Genomic DNA, 8,027 nt, shown 5'->3' with positions numbered 1-8,027 from the left:
TTGGAATTACAATTGGTAGTATTTCACTAGTATGATTTGAAATAGGCTTTTACTTTCGTAGTTCTTCAGTTGATTTTGGATTTAGAATACTCAATTTTGGTTTATTAAGATCGAAGTCAAACTAGTCTTTCTTGAGCCTCTACTCAGGAATGGAAAACCCAATGGATTAAGCCGTGAATTATGGGTGATTCGAGATCAATCCCAAATCAATATCCATCGATCGAAATCAATTTTGTATTTCATTTTTTTTTCAGATTTCTCCCTTTATATGTTGTCTAGGTTATGTTTAGTTTGTTTTGGATAGTTTTTGTGATTTGATATCAGACATAGACGGTTGAGCGATCTCAAGCGATGAATCATGAATGTATGGATAGTTAGGAGAACTCTATTTGTTCTAATGTACGAAAGAAACTGATTTAGGTCATCTTCCGTCAATTAGGCCAATTTGCTGGTCTGGTCTAGCTTCCCGGAGAGCCCACTATCAAGTTTATCCATTGATTGGTCTGCTGACTCAAAATGAAACATGGGCCCAAGGCCTAGGAATAAGCCCCTTAGGTCCATTTCACTTTTGTTTCATTTCTTTATTTTTCATTTTATTTTTTTTGTAAGAAATGCCTTGGACATATTAAAAATACTTTTAAAAAAATTAAAAGAATATTTTTAAATCAAAATGATTTTCTCATTCCTTTATATCTATTTTAATTTGTTTTATGTATCCAAATTAGACTATAAAACTCAATAAAATTCGTGGGTTGATTTATTATTTTCACAAAAATAAATTTGTGAATATAATAAATTCTTAAATACCACTTTAGAGTTATTTTATCATTTTTCCGAAGTTAAGACATTTGTTGTATATAATAAATAATTGATTATATATCCTTAGATTTTAAGTTTTAAGATATATGATATATATTTTAGATTGGATAGGATAAACGAATTAAATAAGTAAAATATTTTCTAAAAATTGGCCAAAATATTTTTTTGGGAAAATAACTTAGTATCAATTCATTAGAAAAATTTAAAAGAGAGAAAAAAATACAAAAATTTAAAATCAGATCTAGACAATTTTTAGATTTGACAATAAAATAAGAATTGAGTTACAGACAATAACAACAATCAGTTAACGCCTATAACGTTTTTACTTTGATTCTACTTGTTACTTTCTCAAACAAAATATCTCATATATGGAAAAACTTCATATTCTTTTCATTCCTTTCGATTTCTCTCCAGAATTAAATAAGTGCATTTCAATTTGAAGTTATATCTTTTCAAATATTTTTAGCAGTTCTACTTCTTCCACTGTGAGTTCTTAATTTTTTTTTTCTTTCAAGATATTGTAGATTACTACTCTAAAGTAGTATTTTAGCATATTTACATAGAAGAATCTTTCTTTTGCTTTATTCTTCATCCATTCTTGGATTTCTTCCCATGTTCCTGGAAAGTTGATGACGTTAATGTTTGCAGCATACCTCCTCCAGATTTGTATTATAAAAGTGCATTCCCCAAATAAATAGTTTATACTTTCCTCAACTCTCAAACATAGGACATAGTTGATATCAGGAATGTTTATTTCAATTTATTTCATTTAATAGTTACAAGTACATGATTTAATATAAATTCAATTATATATATGTTTTTTTTAGAAAGGTCTCCAATTATATATTATAATTTGAATTATATTAATGTAGGAGATTTCTTTTTTTTAAAAATTTATTCTCAACTAAAGAATAAAGAAATTAAAATAGCAACTAGTTTACATAATTCACTTATTATCTATCAAAGAGATATAAGTAAAATAATATTTAAATAATTTTTTGGGAGAAAATAAAAGTTTAACCATTCAAGTATTTCCAAGAGCACATATATTTGCATGTGCAATGGGAGAATGTGTGACGATTTACCATCAGAAGGTAAAGTCATAAAATTTTATAAAACAAACCGAATTTTGACGAATGCGAATCTACTAACCGAGTCAAACAACCCTCCATGCTCTTATAGGATCCAACATATAGCTCATTGTGGACATTCCAAAAGTGGACCTTCACTTGACAAAATACATGAATACACTTTTATGACATTTTAGTTTTCTAGTGTTGGATTATTTCACTAGTAATGAAATGACAAGGAAAATTTGAGTTGATTGATTCTCAACAACTATAAAAAAAATAAAAAAAAATGAGTAATCAAAACATACAAGATTAACCATTAGAAGTAAGATGCTTACAATAACTGTTTCATTTAGTCCGTCATCATCTACCTACCCCTAAGACCAAAAAACAAAAGAACAAAATTATAGTATAAAGTTAGACACTATGTGCTTGCACCATCATTTTATAACAAAATAACATCTTGTAATATGTGTTTCCTCCATTTTATAACACCAAAAACATTTAGTAGTAAATAGTAAATTAAACATCTAGTAGTAACCTTATGGATCCCATCTCTTCGTGGTCTGCTCAAGATCAATATAAACATAGAAGTTTCCATTAGTCACTTATTTTAAGAAAAATATGTGAATTTCAACGATATATATCTTGAAAATATATACGAGCTACAAACAGACAAAACCTAATAATGCAGCCTTGGTCGCTATATGAAACATCAAAACAAAAACAAAAGAATAATGTTTCTTCTAACTGTTGTCTCCGAACTCAACTACTAAGCAGTCCAATCAACCATTATTACCTCTACTTCAATACTAGCAGCAGAATCTCACTTTATCTTCAGATTCATCAATCTATTCATTTTTCTTGATCAATGTAAAAAAGACACCTAATAAAAATAATACAATAATCATGATGGCAAGAAAATAAAAATGGCTTCAAAAATACAGAAACAGAGGTTGTGGAGTACTAAGGAGAATATATATATCAAAAAGTCATTTGATATAGACCTTAGCAAAAGCCAGATGGAGAAAAAAATAAAAAGATTTTCAACCTTATTATTTTTTCCTAAATTTGACTATTACTAACATCTATATAAAATAAATTTTAAATTTAATCATAAAAAAAATTCATGTCTGCTGAAACAAGACAAACCCTTTATTTTCGGTGTAGTCAAACAAATCTTTTCAGTATTGTATATATATTTTTCCCGACCTTCTCATTAAAAATTCTGATCTACAGCTTCATTAGAGTCATGTTCCTTTCTTTATCTTTTCTCTCTTGAAGTCCAGATTACATGTTTCTTTCATTACAAAAATACATGTTTCTTTCATTCGAGTTTCTTTCTCAATGTTGAAACAACCATCTGCACAAAAGAAAGTCCGAAAGGAAGATATAATAAATTCAAAATTATTCACAAAAAAGAGATTAACAAACTTAAATAACAATCAGACTTATAGTCAATTAATGTAAGGATGATCTGTCTTATGGAACAATCATTTTCAGTTCAAATGCATATAAATAACAAATAAAACTATTCAATAAGAGAAAACTCACATATGGCCAGTCAATCAGTTAAAGATAAACCTTGATGGTGTCCTTATGGTGTCCTTTAGTTTAAGCTTCTTCCTACAAGTAGGACATTTATGTTGAACATTGATTGCAGTACCTATACATGCTTGCAAAAAATATGACCACTTGGTCATCGTTTCTTCCCTTGCTGGACTAATGGACACGGGTCAATTTAAACGAGGATTATTAGGTGGTGCTTGCAATACATTTGGTTTACACTCAGATGCATCTCCAGGCTGCACAAACCTCAAAATCCACCTATTAGGTTGGAGTACAAGAAACAAAGGATTAAAATGTTACAAAAACAATTATTAACTTGACAAACATGATTTTTAACTGTAACAACAAGCAGATGAGTGACAAAGACTTAGTGTATTTCAACTATGAAAGCATCAAAACAAAAACAAAAATAAAAGAATAATGTTTGTACAATCAACCATTATTACCTCTACTTCAACACTAGCAGCAGAATCTCACTTCATCTTCAGATTCATCAATCTATTCATTTTTTTCTTGATCAAAGTAGAAAAGACACCTAATAAAAATAATACAATAATAATGATGGCAAGAAAATAAAAATGGCAAATCTTTTTTGAAAAAACCTAAACAGAGGGTGTGGATTACTAAGGGGAATATATATACATTTCTGAAAAGTTTGGTGAAGTACGCCGAATATAAAAGAATTAATCTCGATTCAGTACACAAAACATTTTTCTACAATTATATCAAAAAGTCATTTAATATAGACCTCAGCAAAAGTCAGTTGCAGAAAAAAATAAAGAGATTTTCAACCTTATTATTTTTCCCTGAAATTGACTATTACTAACATCTATATAAAATAAATTTTAAATTTAATCGTAGAAAAAATTCATGTCGGCTGAAACGAGACGAACCCTTTACTTTCGGTGTAGTCAAACAAATCTTTTCAGTATTGTATATATATTTTTCGCAACCATTCTCATTAAAAACTTCTGATCTACAGTTTCATTAGAGTTGTGTCCCTTCTTCACCTTTGCTCTCTTGAAGTCCAAATTACATGTTTCTTTCATTACCAAAATACATGTTTCTTTCATTAGAGTTTCTTCCTCAATGTTGAAACAACCATCTGCACAAAAGATCAATCCCAAAAGGAAGATATAATCAATTCAAAATTATTCACAAAAAAGAGATTAACAAACTTAAACAACGATCAGACGTATAGTCAATTAATCTAACGATGATCTGTCTCATGGAACATGGAACAATCATTTTCAGTTCAAATGCATATAAATAACAAATAAAACATTCAATAAGAGAAAACTCACATATAGTCAGTCAATCAGTTAAGATAAACCCTGATGGTGTTCTTTAGTTTCAGCTTCTTCCTACAAGTAGGACATTTGTGTTGAACATTGATTGCAGTACCTATACATGCTTGCAAAAAATATGACCACTTGGTCATCGTTTCTTCCCTTGCTGGACTAATGGACACGGGTCAATTTAAACGAGGATTATTAGGTGGTGCTTGCAATACATTTGGTTTACACTCAGATGCATCTCCAGGCTGCACAAACCTCAAAATCCACCTATTAGGTTGGAGTACAAGAAACAAAGGATTAAAATGTTACAAAAACAATTATTAACTTGACAAACATGATTTTTAACTGTAACAACAAGCAGATGAGTGACAAAGACTTAGTGTATTTCAACTATGAAAGCATCAAAACAAAAACAAAAATAAAAGAATAATGTTTGTACAATCAACCATTATTACCTCTACTTCAACACTAGCAGCAGAATCTCACTTCATCTTCAGATTCATCAATCTATTCATTTTTTTCTTGATCAAAGTAGAAAAGACACCTAATAAAAATAATACAATAATAATGATGGCAAGAAAATAAAAATGGCAAATCTTTTTTGAAAAAACCTAAACAGAGGGTGTGGATTACTAAGGGGAATATATATACATTTCTGAAAAGTTTGGTGAAGTACGCCGAATATAAAAGAATTAATCTCGATTCAGTACACAAAACATTTTTCTACAATTATATCAAAAAGTCATTTAATATAGACCTCAGCAAAAGTCAGTTGCAGAAAAAAATAAAGAGATTTTCAACCTTATTATTTTTCCCTGAAATTGACTATTACTAACATCTATATAAAATAAATTTTAAATTTAATCGTAGAAAAAATTCATGTCGGCTGAAACGAGACGAACCCTTTACTTTCGGTGTAGTCAAACAAATCTTTTCAGTATTGTATATATATTTTTCGCAACCATTCTCATTAAAAACTTCTGATCTACAGTTTCATTAGAGTTGTGTCCCTTCTTCACCTTTGCTCTCTTGAAGTCCAAATTACATGTTTCTTTCATTACCAAAATACATGTTTCTTTCATTGGAGTTTCTTCCTCAATGTTTAAACAACCATCTGCACAAAAGATCAAGCCCAAAAGGAAGATATAATCAATTCAAAATTATTCACAAAAAAGAGATTAACAAACTTAAACAACGATCAGACGTATAGTCAATTAATCTAACGATGATCTGTCTCATGGATCATGGAACAATCATTTTCAGTTCAAATGCATATAAATAACAAATAAAACATTCAATAAGAGAAAACTCACATATGGTCAGTCAATCAGTTAAGATAAACCCTAATGGTGTTCTTTAGTTTCAGCTTCTTCCTACAAGTAGGACATTTGTGTTGAACATTGATTGCAGTACCTATACATGTCTTGCAAAAAATATGACCACACTTGGTCGTTGTTTCTTCCCTTGCTGGACTAATAATGCACACAGGACAATTTAAACGAGGATTATTAGGTGGTTCTTGCAATACATTTGGTTTACACTCAGATGCATCTCCAGGCTGCACAAACCTCAAAACCCGCCTATTAGGTTGGAGTACAAGAAACAAAGATTAAAATGTTACAAAAACAACAGTAAAACATATAATAACACATCATGGAAAATAAATGGTAGTCGATAAACAAAGCATTATTATGAGATGTTTTTTGTTGAATTCCCTTGATTCTAATAAAGAAACAAAATGTTAGATAGCTAAACCTAACAGTTTAAGAACCAATGGCAAATAATATGCAAGTTTAACAATATTAATGCATGAATACAACCAATGAAGTTTAAAATGTCAAAACTAGATGAATATAGTATCATATTTAGATTAAAACTCTTTCTATGAGTGCAGTCATTAAAAATAAACTATTCAAATAAAAATAAAAATGTATACACATTATATATCTATTTCTGAAAAGAAAAACATTCCATGTTGGATTGAGAGACTTGTTGTTGATCGAAAGCCATGCTTCTTTGTTGGAGGCAGAGTTTATCGGTTTTTGATCTACTTCTTGTCTTGCTTTATCGGTTTTTGTAATGGAAAATAACTTTGCACATAAATTCTAAAAGAGAAGCGAATATATTTAGATTAGTTATGTCTAAAAGGCAAACAAACAGAGGAAAAGAACATTGTTGTGTTTTTCAACCTCGTACCTGGCTTTTCCGACAAAGCCTTGTTGGAGCCACTGCAGATTGAATGTCGTCGACCCATCATCAAATATTCATCGCGCCGCTGCAAGGAAGTTTATATTTGATTTTTGTCGCAGCAGCAGCTGTAGTATCAAAGTGAGAGATCTAGAGAAGGTGTCGTACCTACGATTGACTTGTGTCTGCCCTATCTGCTGACCTAGAAGCCCAATCCACAAACATATATATGACCCAAGCCTGCTATATATATTGAATTCTTGTCTGGAGTCCAAGACCAACCTAAATATGCCCGAAATTGAGATATGGCCCATCCGTACACGAGTGAGTCCAAGTCTGTGAGTAGTGCCCGATCCAAACTCTTAGAACGGACTCAAAGGCCTTGACCTCTATTTCTTTTCTTTTATTTTATTTGTCAGTTTTGTTATTTTAGCCTAAACCCAATTTACAAAAATTTAAAAACTTAAAAAAATCAAATACAAAATAATTTTTTTAACAAAATAATTTTTTTTTAAATTTCTTTGAGGTTTGTTTGAATAACTTTAAACATTTTTTATAGTCTAATATATATATAAAATTATGCTTAATTTTTAAAATATCCGTATTGTCGGGTCGCCTAATTAGTTTTTTTTTTATAAATAGGCTATAAAAAACTAAAAAATATATGAATTTATTTATTATAGTTATAATATAAATTTATAAATATTATTTTTTTATTTTTTTAATATATTTTTTTAAAAATTTTCTACTATGTTTAAAGCATTAACTATAATTAATGTAAATAATTATTATAATCTTTAAATTATTCTGCTTAACAATTACATTATTCTTAAACTTTAGATTTTGGGAAATTTGACGAAATGATCCTAACGATTACTTTTAGACCATATCTTAAAATAAAAAGCGTTGATGACACATTTTCCTTTTTTGTTTTGGACGATTTTGTCCCTGTCGCGAGACGTCTTCAATCGCGAGACGCAATCGTCATTCGTGAGACGAAATTTTTTAATTTTTTTTTTAAAAAGAAAAATTTACACGGCATCCAGTTGCGTCTCGTAACGGGAGCTTTTTTGTCCAAAAAAAA

General features: G+C 29.5%; 1 long non-coding RNA gene across 6 annotated transcripts; it reads right to left on the bottom strand.

Moving 5' to 3' along the window:
* Positions 1–2,938: 2,938 nt before the first annotated feature.
* On the bottom strand, positions 2,939–7,121 carry LOC124915620. 6 transcript variants are annotated; one of them, XR_007096860.1, is made up of 7 exons: positions 6,953–7,121; positions 6,070–6,336; positions 5,212–5,870; positions 4,763–5,023; positions 4,469–4,563; positions 3,905–3,993; positions 2,939–3,716 (listed from the first exon to the last, which is right to left on the bottom strand). It is a non-coding gene; the product is annotated as an uncharacterized LOC124915620 (long non-coding RNA). The 6 variants fall into 6 exon arrangements; XR_007096861.1 differs by having other exon boundaries at positions 3,905–4,563; positions 5,212–5,300; positions 5,776–5,870; XR_007096858.1 differs by having other exon boundaries at positions 3,905–4,563.
* Between the last annotated feature and the right edge of the window lie 906 nt (positions 7,122–8,027).

The sequence above is a fragment of the Impatiens glandulifera genome, chromosome 9, assembly GCF_907164915.1.
Source record: "Impatiens glandulifera chromosome 9, dImpGla2.1, whole genome shotgun sequence".
Taxonomy (NCBI): Eukaryota; Viridiplantae; Streptophyta; class Magnoliopsida; order Ericales; family Balsaminaceae; genus Impatiens; species Impatiens glandulifera.
The sequence above is the reverse complement of the archived record's forward strand: the minus strand, read 5'-3'. Positions and strand labels throughout refer to the sequence as shown.